At 41.8% G+C, this 17,032-nt stretch overlaps 10 non-coding genes across 10 annotated transcripts; all 10 read right to left on the bottom strand.

The window, feature by feature from the left end:
• Nucleotides 1-5,543: 5,543 nt before the first annotated feature.
• On the bottom strand, nt 5,544-5,617 carry trnan-guu (transfer RNA asparagine (anticodon GUU)). The gene has a single exon. It is a non-coding gene; the product is annotated as a tRNA-Asn (tRNA).
• Nucleotides 5,618-6,730: 1,113 nt separating this feature from the next.
• trnan-guu (transfer RNA asparagine (anticodon GUU)) lies at nt 6,731-6,804 on the bottom strand. Its single transcript has one exon. It is a non-coding gene; the product is annotated as a tRNA-Asn (tRNA).
• Nucleotides 6,805-7,917: 1,113 nt separating this feature from the next.
• On the bottom strand, nt 7,918-7,991 carry trnan-guu (transfer RNA asparagine (anticodon GUU)). Its single transcript has one exon. It is a non-coding gene; the product is annotated as a tRNA-Asn (tRNA).
• Nucleotides 7,992-9,104: 1,113 nt separating this feature from the next.
• On the bottom strand, nt 9,105-9,178 carry trnan-guu (transfer RNA asparagine (anticodon GUU)). Its single transcript has one exon. It is a non-coding gene; the product is annotated as a tRNA-Asn (tRNA).
• Nucleotides 9,179-10,291: 1,113 nt separating this feature from the next.
• On the bottom strand, nt 10,292-10,365 carry trnan-guu (transfer RNA asparagine (anticodon GUU)). Its single transcript has one exon. It is a non-coding gene; the product is annotated as a tRNA-Asn (tRNA).
• Nucleotides 10,366-11,478: 1,113 nt separating this feature from the next.
• On the bottom strand, nt 11,479-11,552 carry trnan-guu (transfer RNA asparagine (anticodon GUU)). The gene has a single exon. It is a non-coding gene; the product is annotated as a tRNA-Asn (tRNA).
• Nucleotides 11,553-12,665: 1,113 nt separating this feature from the next.
• Nucleotides 12,666-12,739, bottom strand: trnan-guu (transfer RNA asparagine (anticodon GUU)). Its single transcript has one exon. It is a non-coding gene; the product is annotated as a tRNA-Asn (tRNA).
• Nucleotides 12,740-13,852: 1,113 nt separating this feature from the next.
• On the bottom strand, nt 13,853-13,926 carry trnan-guu (transfer RNA asparagine (anticodon GUU)). Its single transcript has one exon. It is a non-coding gene; the product is annotated as a tRNA-Asn (tRNA).
• A 1,113-nt stretch (nt 13,927-15,039) lies between these two features.
• On the bottom strand, nt 15,040-15,113 carry trnan-guu (transfer RNA asparagine (anticodon GUU)). The gene has a single exon. It is a non-coding gene; the product is annotated as a tRNA-Asn (tRNA).
• A 1,114-nt stretch (nt 15,114-16,227) lies between these two features.
• On the bottom strand, nt 16,228-16,301 carry trnan-guu (transfer RNA asparagine (anticodon GUU)). Its single transcript has one exon. It is a non-coding gene; the product is annotated as a tRNA-Asn (tRNA).
• Nucleotides 16,302-17,032: the final 731 nt, after the last annotated feature.

The following is a 17,032-nucleotide window of genomic DNA, read 5'->3' as shown; positions in this document are numbered from 1 at the left end:
ACAATTGGTAACACACTACGCCGTGAAGGACTGAAATTCTGCAGCGCCCGCAAGGTCCCCCTGCTCAAGAAAGCACATATACATGCCCGTCTGAAGTTTGCCAATGAACATCTGAATGATTCAGAGGACAACTGGTGAAAGTGTTGTGGTCAGATGAGACCAAAATGGAGCTCTTTGGCATCAGCTCAACTCGCCGTGTTTGGAGGAAGAGGAATGCTGCCTATGACCCTAAGAACACCATCTCCACCGTCAAACATGGAGGTGGAAACATTATGCTTTGGGGGTGTTTTTCTGCTAAGGGGACAGGACAACTTCACCGTATCAAAGGGACGATGGACAGGGCCATGTACCGTCAAATCTTGGGTGAGAACCTCCTTCCCTCAGCCAGGGCATTGAAAATGGGTCGTGGATGGGTATTCCAGCATGACAATGACCCAAAACACACGGCCAAGGCAACAAAGGAGTGGCTCAAGAAGAAGTACATTAAGGTCCTGGAGTGGCCTAGCCAGTCTCCAGACCTTAATCCCATAGAAAATCTGTGGAGGGAGCTGAAGGTTCGAGTTGCCAAACGTCAGCCTCAACCTTAATGACTTGGAGAAGATCTGCAAAGAGGAGTGGGACAAAATCCCTCCTGAGATGTGTGCAAACCTGGTGGCCAACTACAAGAAACGTCTGACCTCTGTGATTGCCAACAAGGGTTTTGCCACCAAGTACTAAATCATGTTTTGCAGAGGGGTCAAATACTTATTTCCCTCATTAAAATGCAAATCAATTTATAACATTTTTGACATGCGTTTTTCTGGATTTTTTTGTTGTTATTCTGTCTCTCACTGTTCAAATAAACCTACCATTAAAATTACAGACTGATCATTTCTTTGTCAGTGGGCAAATGTACAAAATCAGCAGGGTATCAAATACTTTTCCCCCTCACTGTATGATGAGTGAGAAAGTTAGAGGCATCAATATCATACCCCACAAAAAAGCTAACCTCCCCCTGTTATTGTAAGGTTAGCATGTCTTGGGGGAATGATATTTGTGCATCTAACGCTCACTCATTGTTATTCACGATTCATTCAGGGCTATCCGTGATCATGGTAGCATTGCATCATTTCAAATCCAATGTGCTGGAGTGCAGAGCCAAAAATTTATAAAAATGGGCCACTGTCCCAATACTTTTGGAGCTCACTGTATGTGAGAGTCTCAGTAGTCTTGTCATCATGTAGGGTGGTTATCTTTTTAGTACTGTAAGTAATCGCTGTTGTCATTGTTTATTGCTTGCTGTTTTTCTAGCAATTGGTCATGTAGTTTAGTTGATTTGTGTAGTTTTTGTTAATCAACTTAAGCACTTCTTGTTTGGCCACAACTGCGTGGCCAAGCACGACTCCCACACCGTCATTCAGTTTGCTGACGACACAACTGTGGTAGAGCTGATCACCATCAACGATGAGACAGCCTATAGGTAGGAGTTCAGAACTGGCAGTGTGGTGCCAGAACAACAACCTCTCCCTCGATGTGAGCAAAACAAAGGAGCTGATCATGGACTACAGGAAAAGGTGGGCTGAACAGGACCCCATTCACATCGACAGGGCTGTAGTGGAGCGGGTTGAGAGTTTCAAGTTCCTTGGTGTCCACATCACCAACGAACTATCATGGTCCAAACACACTAAGACAGTCGTGAAGAGGGCATGACAAAACCATTTCCTCCTCAGGAGACTGAAAAGATTTGGCATGGGTCCCCAAATCCTTAAAAAGTTCTAAAGCTGCATCACCGAGAGCATCCTGACTGGTTGCATCACCGCCTGGTATGGCAACGACTCGGCATCTGGCCTAACAGTAAGCTTGCTTTTGACCTGCTGTGTTGACTGTTGTCACATGTGATTGGTGTGTTGTTGAACATGAAAGATGACAAGTTCCTATACCTGCTGCTATACTATACCTAAATGGCTGTCAATGGTCTCTGATCTTCTGTTACTCAATAGCTTGATCATTCTGTGGTCTCCATGGAACATATAAATTATTCATATTAATCTGGCTAGTATGACAATGTAAATTATGTCAATCTGGCATGAAAACCCTTAGCATTTAAATGTATCTCGCTTGAAGGACAATGTTGGTCCAGTATGTGTGTGTTTGTGTGAATATGTGTGCCTATACGCCATGAAAGTGACTCGCCATTACGTCATTCTTCCGGGGTCAGTCCCCTAATTATTTTGAATGGGCTTGGAGATCATATATTACATTCGTGAAAACGCAGTTGTTTAAGATGTATATTTATCAAATTATATTTGTGCTTGTGGCTGAATTTACTCCTGCCAGATGCCTTTTTATATAATGTTGCGCTACGAACATTGTGCTACATTTTTGCCCTTTTAAGGCCATTCAAATAGCTAACAAACGTTAGAAAACTACAGGGCTACTTCCTTGAAAATGTTGCGGCACTTTCGATGCACAAAGTGTTGTTTTTTCGTAAACTCCATGTACAGTTGGATGAGATCACGGATGGCCAGCGATCAAGTGTCAGCGTCAGACATATAACAAGTCTCTGTGGCGCAATTGGTTAGTTCCTTAGACTGTTAATCTAAAGTTTGGTGGTTCAAGCCCACCCGGGGACGAGAGTTTTCAGTTTGTTGTGCTCCATGATGCGGATGTGACATCCTGGACCTGTAATGAGATTTCCTGCTGACGGTCAATGCCAACACAAGCCTCTCTAGTGCAATCAGTTTGCGTGTTTGACAATCTATCTAAAGATTGGCGCTTCGACACCACCCATGGATGACATTTTTCAGATTGTAGCGATGTGAAACTTCCTGACTTGTAGTGATCTTCCATGAGACTTTGGCTTGCTGAGGGTCACTATAATCACAAGTCTCTGTGGTGCAATTGTTTAGCGCCTTAAGCCGTTAGTTTAAAGGTTGGTGATTTGAGCCCACCCAGAGATGCTATCTTTCCATTTATAGTGATGTGGAAAGACCTTCCTGGACTTACAGTAAGCATGCTTTTGACCTGTTGTGTTTCCAGTTGTCACATGTGATTGGTGTGTTGTTGAACATGAAAGATGACAATTTCCTATACCTGCTGCTATACTATACCGGTATAGTATAGCAAAAGCCAGCTTACTGTAAATCCAGGAAGGTCTTTCCACATCACTATAAATGAAAAGATAGCATCTCTGGGTGGGCTCAAATCACCAACCTTTAAACTAACAGCCTAAGGCGCTAACCAATTGCGCCACAGAGACTTGTTGTGTGTCTGACCCTGACACTTGATCGCTGGCCATCCGTGATCACCGCTTACAACTGTACATGGAGTTGACGAAACAACAACACTTTGTTCCAATGGTTGTATCAACGTGCATCGAAAGTGCCGCAACATTTTCAAGGAAGTAGCCCTGTAGTTGTCTAACGTTTGTTAACTTTTTGAATGGCCTTAAAAGGGCAAAAATGTAGCACAATGTTCGTCAGCGCAACATTATATAAAAAGACATCTGGCAGGAGTAAATTCTGCCACAATCACAAATATAATTTGATAAATATATATCTTAAACAACTGCGTTTTCACGAATGTAATATATGATCTCCAAGCCCATTCAAAATAATTAGGGGACTGACCCTGGAAGAATGATGTAATGGCGAGTCACTTTCATGGCGTATAGGCACACATATTCACACAAACACACACATACTGGACCAACATTGTCCTTCAAGCGAAATACATTTAAATGCTAAGGGTTTTCATGCCAGATTGACATCATTTACATTGTCATACTTGCCGGATTAATATGAATAAATGATATGTTCCATGGAGACCACAGAATGATCAAGCTATTGAGTAACATAATATCAGAGACCATTGACAGCCATTTAGGTATAGTATAGCAGCAGGTATACGAACTTGTCATCTTTCATGTTCAACAACACACCAATCACATGTGACAATAGGAAACAAAGCAGGTCAAAAGCGAGCTTACTGTAAATCCAGGAATGTCTTTCCATATCACTATAAATGGAAAGATAGCATCTCTGGGTGGGCTCAAATCACCAACCTTTAAACTAACGGCCTAAGGCGCTAACCAATTGCGCCACAGACACTTGTGATTATATTGACCCTCAGCAGGCCAAAGTCTCATGGAAGCTCACTAAAAGTCAGGAAGTTTCACATCGCTACAATCTGAAAAATGTCATCCATGGGTGGTGTCGAAGCACCAATCTTTAGATAGCTTGTCAAACACACTAACTGATTGCACTAGAGAGGCTTGTGTTGGCATTGACCATCAGCAGGACAAAGTAACAGGGAATCTCATTACAGGTCCAGGATGTCACATCCCATCATGGAGCACAACAAACTGAAAACTCTCGTCCCTGGGTGGGCTCGAACCACCAACCTTTAGATGAAGAGTCTAACGCGCTAACCAATTGCGCCACAGAGACTTGTTGTGTGTCTGACCCTGACACTTGATCGCTGGCCATCCGTGATCACCGCTTACAACTGTACATGGAGTTGACGAAACAACAACACTTTGTTCCAATGGTTGTGTCAACGTGCATCGAAAGTGCCGCAACATTTTCAAGGAAGTAGCCCTGTAGTTTTCTAACGTTTGTTAGCTTTTTGAATGGCCTTAAAAGGGCAAAAATGTAGCACAATGTTCGTCAGCGCAACATTATATAAAAAGGCATCTGGCAGGAGTAAATTCAGCCACAATCACAAATATAATATGATAAATATATATCTTAAACAACTGCGTTTTCACGAATGTAATATATGATCGCCAAGCCCATTCAAAATAATTAGGGGACTGACCCTGGAAGAATGATGTAATGGCGAGTCACTTTCATGGCGTATAGGCACACATATTCACACAAACACACACATACTGGACCAACATTGTCCTTCAAGCGAAATACATTTAAATGCTAAGGGTTTTCATGCCAGATTGACATCATTTACATTGTCATACTTGCCGGATTAATATGAATAAATGATATGTTCCATGGAGACCACAGAATGATCAAGCTATTGAGTAACATAATATCAGAGACCATTGACAGCCATTTAGGTATAGTATAGCAGCAGGTATAGGAACTTGTCATCTTTCATGTTCAACAACACACCAATCACATGTGACAATAGGAAACAAAGCAGGTCAAAAGCGAGCTTACTGTAAATCCAGGAAGGTCTTTCCACATCACTATAAATGGAAAGATAGCATCTCTGGGTGGGCTCAAATCACCAACCTTTAAACTAACGGCCTAAGGCGCTAACCAATTGCGCCACAGAGACTTGTGATTATATTGACCCTCAGCAGGCCAAAGTCTCATGGAAGCTCACTACAAGTCAGGAAGTTTCACATCGCTACAATCTGAAAAATGTCATCCATGGGTGGTGTCGAAGCACCAATCTTTAGATAGATTGTCAAACACACTAACTGATTGCACTAGAGAGGCTTGTGTTGGCATTGACCCTCAGCAGGACAAAGTAACAGGGAATCTCATTACAGGTCCAGGATGTCACATCCGCATCATGGAGCACAACAAACTGAAAACTCTCGTCCCTGGGTGGGCTCGAACCACCAACCTTTAGATTAACAGTCTAACGCGCTAACCAATTGCGCCACAGAGACTTGTTGTGTGTCTGACCCTGACACTTGATCGCTGGCCATCCGTGATCTCATCCAACTGTACATGGAGTTTACGAAACAACAACACTTTGTTCCAATGGTTGTGTCAACGTGCATCGAAAGTGCCGCAACATTTTCAAGGAAGTAGCCCTGTAGTTTTCTAACGTTTGTTAGCTTTTTGAATGGCCTTAAAAGGGCAAAAATGTAGCACAATGTTCGTCAGCGCAACATTATATAAAAAGGCATCTGGCAGGAGTAAATTCAGCCACAATCACAAATATAATTTGATAAATATATATCTTAAACAACTGCGTTTTCACAAATGTAATATATGATCGCCAAGCCCATTCAAAATAATTAGGGGACTGACCCTGGAAGAATGATGTAATGGCGAGTCACTTTCATGGCGTATAGGCACACATATTCACACAAACACACACATACTGGACCAACATTGTCCTTCAAGCGAAATACATTTAAATGCTAAGGGTTTTCATGCCAGATTGACATCATTTACATTGTCATACTTGCCGGATTAATATGAATAAATGATATGTTCCATGGAGACCACAGAATGATCAAGCTATTGAGTAACATAATATCAGAGACCATTGACAGCCATTTAGGTATAGTATAGCAGCAGGTATAGGAACTTGTCATCTTTCATGTTCAACAACACACCAATCACATGTGACAATAGGAAACAAAGCAGGTCAAAAGCGAGCTTACTGTAAATCCAGGAAGGTCTTTCCACATCACTATAAATGGAAAGATAGCATCTCTGGGTGGGCTCAAATCACCAACCTTTAAACTAACGGCCTAAGGCGCTAACCAATTGCGCCACAGAGACTTGTGATTATATTGACCCTCAGCAGGCCAAAGTCTCATGGAAGCTCACTACAAGTCAGGAAGTTTCACATCGCTACAATCTGAAAAATGTCATCCATGGGTGGTGTCGAAGCACCAATCTTTAGATAGATTGTCAAACACACTAACTGATTGCACTAGAGAGGCTTGTGTTGGCATTGACCCTCAGCAGGACAAAGTAACAGGGAATCTCATTACAGGTCCAGGATGTCACATCCGCATCATGGAGCACAACAAACTGAAAACTCTCGTCCCTGGGTGGGCTCGAACCACCAACCTTTAGATTAACAGTCTAACGCGCTAACCAATTGCGCCACAGAGACTTGTTGTGTGTCTGACCCTGACACTTGATCGCTGGCCATCCGTGATCTCATCCAACTGTACATGGAGTTTACGAAACAACAACACTTTGTTCCAATGGTTGTGTCAACGTGCATCGAAAGTGCCGCAACATTTTCAAGGAAGTAGCCCTGTAGTTTTCTAACGTTTGTTAGCTTTTTGAATGGCCTTAAAAGGGCAAAAATGTAGCACAATGTTCGTCAGCACAACATTATATAAAAAGGCATCTGGCAGGAGTAAATTCAGCCACAATCACAAATATAATTTGATAAATATATATCTTAAACAACTGCGTTTTCACAAATGTAATATATGATCGCCAAGCCCATTCAAAATAATTAGGGGACTGACCCTGGAAGAATGATGTAATGGCGAGTCACTTTCATGGCGTATAGGCACACATATTCACACAAACACACACATACTGGACCAACATTGTCCTTCAAGCGAAATACATTTAAATGCTAAGGGTTTTCATGCCAGATTGACATCATTTACATTGTCATACTTGCCGGATTAATATGAATAAATGATATGTTCCATGGAGACCACAGAATGATCAAGCTATTGAGTAACATAATATCAGAGACCATTGACAGCCATTTAGGTATAGTATAGCAGCAGGTATAGGAACTTGTCATCTTTCATGTTCAACAACACACCAATCACATGTGACAATAGGAAACAAAGCAGGTCAAAAGCGAGCTTACTGTAAATCCAGGAAGGTCTTTCCACATCACTATAAATGGAAAGATAGCATCTCTGGGTGGGCTCAAATCACCAACCTTTAAACTAACGGCCTAAGGCGCTAACCAATTGCGCCACAGAGACTTGTGATTATATTGACCCTCAGCAGGCCAAAGTCTCATGGAAGCTCACTACAAGTCAGGAAGTTTCACATCGCTACAATCTGAAAAATGTCATCCATGGGTGGTGTCGAAGCACCAATCTTTAGATAGATTGTCAAACACACTAACTGATTGCACTAGAGAGGCTTGTGTTGGCATTGACCCTCAGCAGGACAAAGTAACAGGGAATCTCATTACAGGTCCAGGATGTCACATCCGCATCATGGAGCACAACAAACTGAAAACTCTCGTCCCTGGGTGGGCTCGAACCACCAACCTTTAGATTAACAGTCTAACGCGCTAACCAATTGCGCCACAGAGACTTGTTGTGTGTCTGACCCTGACACTTGATCGCTGGCCATCCGTGATCTCATCCAACTGTACATGGAGTTTACGAAACAACAACACTTTGTTCCAATGGTTGTGTCAACGTGCATCGAAAGTGCCGCAACATTTTCAAGGAAGTAGCCCTGTAGTTTTCTAACGTTTGTTAGCTTTTTGAATGGCCTTAAAAGGGCAAAAATGTAGCACAATGTTCGTCAGCGCAACATTATATAAAAAGGCATCTGGCAGGAGTAAATTCAGCCACAATCACAAATATAATTTGATAAATATATATCTTAAACAACTGCGTTTTCACAAATGTAATATATGATCGCCAAGCCCATTCAAAATAATTAGGGGACTGACCCTGGAAGAATGATGTAATGGCGAGTCACTTTCATGGCGTATAGGCACACATATTCACACAAACACACACATACTGGACCAACATTGTCCTTCAAGCGAAATACATTTAAATGCTAAGGGTTTTCATGCCAGATTGACATCATTTACATTGTCATACTTGCCGGATTAATATGAATAAATGATATGTTCCATGGAGACCACAGAATGATCAAGCTATTGAGTAACATAATATCAGAGACCATTGACAGCCATTTAGGTATAGTATAGCAGCAGGTATAGGAACTTGTCATCTTTCATGTTCAACAACACACCAATCACATGTGACAATAGGAAACAAAGCAGGTCAAAAGCGAGCTTACTGTAAATCCAGGAAGGTCTTTCCACATCACTATAAATGGAAAGATAGCATCTCTGGGTGGGCTCAAATCACCAACCTTTAAACTAACGGCCTAAGGCGCTAACCAATTGCGCCACAGAGACTTGTGATTATATTGACCCTCAGCAGGCCAAAGTCTCATGGAAGCTCACTACAAGTCAGGAAGTTTCACATCGCTACAATCTGAAAAATGTCATCCATGGGTGGTGTCGAAGCACCAATCTTTAGATAGATTGTCAAACACACTAACTGATTGCACTAGAGAGGCTTGTGTTGGCATTGACCCTCAGCAGGACAAAGTAACAGGGAATCTCATTACAGGTCCAGGATGTCACATCCGCATCATGGAGCACAACAAACTGAAAACTCTCGTCCCTGGGTGGGCTCGAACCACCAACCTTTAGATTAACAGTCTAACGCGCTAACCAATTGCGCCACAGAGACTTGTTGTGTGTCTGACCCTGACACTTGATCGCTGGCCATCCGTGATCTCATCCAACTGTACATGGAGTTTACGAAACAACAACACTTTGTTCCAATGGTTGTGTCAACGTGCATCGAAAGTGCCGCAACATTTTCAAGGAAGTAGCCCTGTAGTTTTCTAACGTTTGTTAGCTTTTTGAATGGCCTTAAAAGGGCAAAAATGTAGCACAATGTTCGTCAGCGCAACATTATATAAAAAGGCATCTGGCAGGAGTAAATTCAGCCACAATCACAAATATAATTTGATAAATATATATCTTAAACAACTGCGTTTTCACGAATGTAATATATGATCGCCAAGCCCATTCAAAATAATTAGGGGACTGACCCTGGAAGAATGATGTAATGGCGAGTCACTTTCATGGCGTATAGGCACACATATTCACACAAACACACACATACTGGACCAACATTGTCCTTCAAGCGAAATACATTTAAATGCTAAGGGTTTTCATGCCAGATTGACATCATTTACATTGTCATACTTGCCGGATTAATATGAATAAATGATATGTTCCATGGAGACCACAGAATGATCAAGCTATTGAGTAACATAATATCAGAGACCATTGACAGCCATTTAGGTATAGTATAGCAGCAGGTATAGGAACTTGTCATCTTTCATGTTCAACAACACACCAATCACATGTGACAATAGGAAACAAAGCAGGTCAAAAGCGAGCTTACTGTAAATCCAGGAAGGTCTTTCCACATCACTATAAATGGAAAGATAGCATCTCTGGGTGGGCTCAAATCACCAACCTTTAAACTAACGGCCTAAGGCGCTAACCAATTGCGCCACAGAGACTTGTGATTATATTGACCCTCAGCAGGCCAAAGTCTCATGGAAGCTCACTACAAGTCAGGAAGTTTCACATCGCTACAATCTGAAAAATGTCATCCATGGGTGGTGTCGAAGCACCAATCTTTAGATAGATTGTCAAACACACTAACTGATTGCACTAGAGAGGCTTGTGTTGGCATTGACCCTCAGCAGGACAAAGTAACAGGGAATCTCATTACAGGTCCAGGATGTCACATCCGCATCATGGAGCACAACAAACTGAAAACTCTCGTCCCTGGGTGGGCTCGAACCACCAACCTTTAGATTAACAGTCTAACGCGCTAACCAATTGCGCCACAGAGACTTGTTGTGTGTCTGACCCTGACACTTGATCGCTGGCCATCCGTGATCTCATCCAACTGTACATGGAGTTTACGAAACAACAACACTTTGTTCCAATGGTTGTGTCAACGTGCATCGAAAGTGCCGCAACATTTTCAAGAAAGTAGCCCTGTAGTTTTCTAACGTTTGTTAGCTTTTTGAATGGCCTTAAAAGGGCAAAAATGTAGCACAATGTTCGTCAGCGCAACATTATATAAAAAGGCATCTGGCAGGAGTAAATTCAGCCACAATCACAAATATAATTTGATAAATATATATCTTAAACAACTGCGTTTTCACAAATGTAATATATGATCGCCAAGCCCATTCAAAATAATTAGGGGACTGACCCTGGAAGAATGATGTAATGGCGAGTCACTTTCATGGCGTATAGGCACACATATTCACACAAACACACACATACTGGACCAACATTGTCCTTCAAGCGAAATACATTTAAATGCTAAGGGTTTTCATGCCAGATTGACATCATTTACATTGTCATACTTGCCGGATTAATATGAATAAATGATATGTTCCATGGAGACCACAGAATGATCAAGCTATTGAGTAACATAATATCAGAGACCATTGACAGCCATTTAGGTATAGTATAGCAGCAGGTATAGGAACTTGTCATCTTTCATGTTCAACAACACACCAATCACATGTGACAATAGGAAACAAAGCAGGTCAAAAGCGAGCTTACTGTAAATCCAGGAAGGTCTTTCCACATCACTATAAATGGAAAGATAGCATCTCTGGGTGGGCTCAAATCACCAACCTTTAAACTAACGGCCTAAGGCGCTAACCAATTGCGCCACAGAGACTTGTGATTATATTGACCCTCAGCAGGCCAAAGTCTCATGGAAGCTCACTACAAGTCAGGAAGTTTCACATCGCTACAATCTGAAAAATGTCATCCATGGGTGGTGTCGAAGCACCAATCTTTAGATAGATTGTCAAACACACTAACTGATTGCACTAGAGAGGCTTGTGTTGGCATTGACCCTCAGCAGGACAAAGTAACAGGGAATCTCATTACAGGTCCAGGATGTCACATCCGCATCATGGAGCACAACAAACTGAAAACTCTCGTCCCTGGGTGGGCTCGAACCACCAACCTTTAGATTAACAGTCTAACGCGCTAACCAATTGCGCCACAGAGACTTGTTGTGTGTCTGACCCTGACACTTGATCGCTGGCCATCCGTGATCTCATCCAACTGTACATGGAGTTTACGAAACAACAACACTTTGTTCCAATGGTTGTGTCAACGTGCATCGAAAGTGCCGCAACATTTTCAAGGAAGTAGCCCTGTAGTTTTCTAACGTTTGTTAGCTTTTTGAATGGCCTTAAAAGGGCAAAAATGTAGCACAATGTTCGTCAGCACAACATTATATAAAAAGGCATCTGGCAGGAGTAAATTCAGCCACAATCACAAATATAATTTGATAAATATATATCTTAAACAACTGCGTTTTCACAAATGTAATATATGATCGCCAAGCCCATTCAAAATAATTAGGGGACTGACCCTGGAAGAATGATGTAATGGCGAGTCACTTTCATGGCGTATAGGCACACATATTCACACAAACACACACATACTGGACCAACATTGTCCTTCAAGCGAAATACATTTAAATGCTAAGGGTTTTCATGCCAGATTGACATCATTTACATTGTCATACTTGCCGGATTAATATGAATAAATGATATGTTCCATGGAGACCACAGAATGATCAAGCTATTGAGTAACATAATATCAGAGACCATTGACAGCCATTTAGGTATAGTATAGCAGCAGGTATAGGAACTTGTCATCTTTCATGTTCAACAACACACCAATCACATGTGACAATAGGAAACAAAGCAGGTCAAAAGCGAGCTTACTGTAAATCCAGGAAGGTCTTTCCACATCACTATAAATGGAAAGATAGCATCTCTGGGTGGGCTCAAATCACCAACCTTTAAACTAACGGCCTAAGGCGCTAACCAATTGCGCCACAGAGACTTGTGATTATATTGACCCTCAGCAGGCCAAAGTCTCATGGAAGCTCACTACAAGTCAGGAAGTTTCACATCGCTACAATCTGAAAAATGTCATCCATGGGTGGTGTCGAAGCACCAATCTTTAGATAGATTGTCAAACACACTAACTGATTGCACTAGAGAGGCTTGTGTTGGCATTGACCCTCAGCAGGACAAAGTAACAGGGAATCTCATTACAGGTCCAGGATGTCACATCCGCATCATGGAGCACAACAAACTGAAAACTCTCATCCCTGGGTGGGCTCGAACCACCAACCTTTAGATTAACAGTCTAACGCGCTAACCAATTGCGCCACAGAGACTTGTTGTGTGTCTGACCCTGACACTTGATCGCTGGCCATCCGTGATCTCATCCAACTGTACATGGAGTTTACGAAACAACAACACTTTGTTCCAATGGTTGTGTCAACGTGCATCGAAAGTGCCGCAACATTTTCAAGGAAGTAGCCATGTAGTTTTCTAACGTTTGTTAGCTTTTTCAATGGCCTTAAAAGGGCAAAAATGTAGCACAATGTTCGTCAGCGCAACATTATATAAAAAGGCATCTGGCAGGAGTAAATTCAGCCACAATCACGAATATAATTTGATAAATATATATCTTAAACAACTGCGTTTTCACAAATGTAATATATGATCGCCAAGCCCATTCAAAATAATTAGGGGACTGACCCTGGAAGAATGATGTAATGGCGAGTCACTTTCATGGCGTATAGGCACACATATTCACACAAACACACACATACTGGACCAACATTGTCCTTCAAGCGAAATACATTTAAATGCTAAGGGTTTTCATGCCAGATTGACATCATTTACATTGTCATACTTGCCGGATTAATATGAATAAATGATATGTTCCATGGAGACCACAGAATGATCAAGCTATTGAGTAACATAATATCAGAGACCATTGACAGCCATTTAGGTATAGTATAGCAGCAGGTATAGGAACTTGTCATCTTTCATGTTCAACAACACACCAATCACATGTGACAATAGGAAACAAAGCAGGTCAAAAGCGAGCTTACTGTAAATCCAGGAAGGTCTTTCCACATCACTATAAATGGAAAGATAGCATCTCTGGGTGGGCTCAAATCACCAACCTTTAAACTAACGGCCTAAGGCGCTAACCAATTGCGCCACAGAGACTTGTGATTATATTGACCCTCAGCAGGCCAAAGTCTCATGGAAGCTCACTACAAGTCAGGAAGTTTCACATCGCTACAATCTGAAAAATGTCATCCATGGGTGGTGTCGAAGCACCAATCTTTAGATAGATTGTCAAACACACTAACTGATTGCACTAGAGAGGCTTGTGTTGGCATTGACCCTCAGCAGGACAAAGTAACAGGGAATCTCATTACAGGTCCAGGATGTCACATCCGCATCATGGAGCACAACAAACTGAAAACTCTCGTCCCTGGGTGGGCTCGAACCACCAACCTTTAGATTAACAGTCTAACGCGCTAACCAATTGCGCCACAGAGACTTGTTGTGTGTCTGACCCTGACACTTGATCGCTGGCCATCCGTGATCTCATCCAACTGTACATGGAGTTTACGAAACAACAACACTTTGTTCCAATGGTTGTGTCAACGTGCATCGAAAGTGCCGCAACATTTTCAAGGAAGTAGCCCTGTAGTTTTCTAACGTTTGTTAGCTTTTTGAATGGCCTTAAAAGGGCAAAAATGTAGCACAATGTTCGTCAGCGCAACATTATATAAAAAGGCATCTGGCAGGAGTAAATTCAGCCACAATCACAAATATAATTTGATAAATATATATCTTAAACAACTGCGTTTTCACAAATGTAATATATGATCGCCAAGCCCATTCAAAATAATTAGGGGACTGACCCTGGAAGAATGATGTAATGGCGAGTCACTTTCATGGCGTATAGGCACACATATTCACACAAACACACACATACTGGACCAACATTGTCCTTCAAGCGAAATACATTTAAATGCTAAGGGTTTTCATGCCAGATTGACATCATTTACATTGTCATACTTGCCGGATTAATATGAATAAATGATATGTTCCATGGAGACCACAGAATGATCAAGCTATTGAGTAACATAATATCAGAGACCATTGACAGCCATTTAGGTATAGTATAGCAGCAGGTATAGGAACTTGTCATCTTTCATGTTCAACAACACACCAATCACATGTGACAATAGGAAACAAAGCAGGTCAAAAGCGAGCTTACTGTAAATCCAGGAAGGTCTTTCCACATCACTATAAATGGAAAGATAGCATCTCTGGGTGGGCTCAAATCACCAACCTTTAAACTAACGGCCTAAGGCGCTAACCAATTGCGCCACAGAGACTTGTGATTATATTGACCCTCAGCAGGCCAAAGTCTCATGGAAGCTCACTACAAGTCAGGAAGTTTCACATCGCTACAATCTGAAAAATGTCATCCATGGGTGGTGTCGAAGCACCAATCTTTAGATAGATTGTCAAACACACTAACTGATTGCACTAGAGAGGCTTGTGTTGGCATTGACCCTCAGCAGGACAAAGTAACAGGGAATCTCATTACAGGTCCAGGATGTCACATCCGCATCATGGAGCACAACAAACTGAAAACTCTCGTCCCTGGGTGGGCTCGAACCACCAACCTTTAGATTAACAGTCTAACGCGCTAACCAATTGCGCCACAGAGACTTGTTGTGTGTCTGACCCTGACACTTGATCGCTGGCCATCCGTGATCTCATCCAACTGTACATGGAGTTTACGAAACAACAACACTTTGTTCCAATGGTTGTGTCAACGTGCATCGAAAGTGCCGCAACATTTTCAAGGAAGTAGCCCTGTAGTTTTCTAACGTTTGTTAGCTTTTTTGAATGGCCTTAAAAGGGCAAAAATGTAGCACAATGTTCGTCAGCACAACATTATATAAAAAGGCATCTGGCAGGAGTAAATTCAGCCACAATCACAAATATAATTTGATAAATATATATCTTAAACAACTGCGTTTTCACAAATGTAATATATGATCGCCAAGCCCATTCAAAATAATTAGGGGACTGACCCTGGAAGAATGATGTAATGGCGAGTCACTTTCATGGCGTATAGGCACACATATTCACACAAACACACACATACTGGACCAACATTGTCCTTCAAGCGAAATACATTTAAATGCTAAGGGTTTTCATGCCAGATTGACATCATTTACATTGTCATACTTGCCGGATTAATATGAATAAATGATATGTTCCATGGAGACCACAGAATGATCAAGCTATTGAGTAACATAATATCAGAGACCATTGACAGCCATTTAGGTATAGTATAGCAGCAGGTATAGGAACTTGTCATCTTTCATGTTCAACAACACACCAATCACATGTGACAATAGGAAACAAAGCAGGTCAAAAGCGAGCTTACTGTAAATCCAGGAAGGTCTTTCCACATCACTATAAATGGAAAGATAGCATCTCTGGGTGGGCTCAAATCACCAACCTTTAAACTAACGGCCTAAGGCGCTAACCAATTGCGCCACAGAGACTTGTGATTATATTGACCCTCAGCAGGCCAAAGTCTCATGGAAGCTCACTACAAGTCAGGAAGTTTCACATCGCTACAATCTGAAAAATGTCATCCATGGGTGGTGTCGAAGCACCAATCTTTAGATAGATTGTCAAACACACTAACTGATTGCACTAGAGAGGCTTGTGTTGGCATTGACCCTCAGCAGGACAAAGTAACAGGGAATCTCATTACAGGTCCAGGATGTCACATCCGCATCATGGAGCACAACAAACTGAAAACTCTCGTCCCTGGGTGGGCTCGAACCACCAACCTTTAGATTAACAGTCTAACGCGCTAACCAATTGCGCCACAGAGACTTGTTGTGTGTCTGACCCTGACACTTGATCGCTGGCCATCCGTGATCTCATCCAACTGTACATGGAGTTTACGAAACAACAACACTTTGTTCCAATGGTTGTGTCAACGTGCATCGAAAGTGCCGCAACATTTTCAAGGAAGTAGCCCTGTAGTTTTCTAACGTTTGTTAGCTTTTTGAATGGCCTTAAAAGGGCAAAAATGTAGCACAATGTTCGTCAGCGCAACATTATATAAAAAGGCATCTGGCAGGAGTAAATTCAGCCACAATCACAAATATAATTTGATAAATATATATCTTAAACAACTGCGTTTTCACGAATGTAATATATGATCGCCAAGCCCATTCAAAATAATTAGGGGACTGACCCTGGAAGAATGATGTAATGGCGAGTCACTTTCATGGCGTATAGGCACACATATTCACACAAACACACACATACTGGACCAACATTGTCCTTCAAGCGAAATACATTTAAATGCTAAGGGTTTTCATGCCAGATTGACATCATTTACATTGTCATACTTGCCGGATTAATATGAATAAATGATATGTTCCATGGAGACCACAGAATGATCAAGCTATTGAGTAACATAATATCAGAGACCATTGACAGCCATTTTGGTATAGTATAGCAGCAGGTATAGGAACTTGTCATCTTTCATGTTCAACAACACACCAATCACATGTGACAATAGGAAACAAAGCAGGTCAAAAGCGAGCTTACTGTAA

This window comes from Salmo salar, chromosome ssa07, assembly GCF_905237065.1.
Source record: "Salmo salar chromosome ssa07, Ssal_v3.1, whole genome shotgun sequence".
Taxonomy (NCBI): Eukaryota; Metazoa; Chordata; class Actinopteri; order Salmoniformes; family Salmonidae; genus Salmo; species Salmo salar.
The sequence above is the reverse complement of the archived record's forward strand: the minus strand, read 5'-3'. Positions and strand labels throughout refer to the sequence as shown.